Raw genomic sequence first — 538 nt, forward strand, 5'->3', positions numbered from 1 at the left:
CCCGGCGCCCAGCCCGGGGGGCCCTTTCTCACCACCGCCCAGGGGGCTCCTTTGGGGGTGACACTTTCTGACAGATGGCACGCTGGGAGGTGGGGGTGCAGCCCAGAGAGGCGAGGGCTCGCCCAGGACCCCACGGCAAAGCCAGACGGAGAGACCCGGGTGGTGTCTGGTCTCTCCATCCGTCTGGGGGAGCAGGGGAAGGTGCTGGTCCCTCTGGCCTCCAGGCTGTTCTGCTTCATGGAGAGGAGAAAGGACCAGAGGGCAGGCGGAGGAGAGGGGGCAGAGAGGGGAGGAGAAGAGGGGGAGGCAGGAGGGGTGAGGGGGGAGGGCCAGGGCAGGGACCCTGTGCATTGGTGCTCTGAGGCAGGCAGCTCACCTCTCTCATGAGGTGGGAACTCCCAGACTCAGGGGAGCGAGCTGGGGGGCAGCCTGGGAGGACCCGTGCCGGTGACAGGCCTCCGTGGAGGGGGCTGGTCTGTGGAGAAGGACCAGGACGCAGGGCAGCTCCAGGCCAGAGCTGGTGGGCTCCCTGCAGAGG

Source organism: Myotis davidii, unplaced genomic scaffold (genome assembly GCF_000327345.1).
Source record: "Myotis davidii unplaced genomic scaffold, ASM32734v1 scaffold609, whole genome shotgun sequence".
In the NCBI taxonomy this organism is placed as follows: Eukaryota; Metazoa; Chordata; class Mammalia; order Chiroptera; family Vespertilionidae; genus Myotis; species Myotis davidii.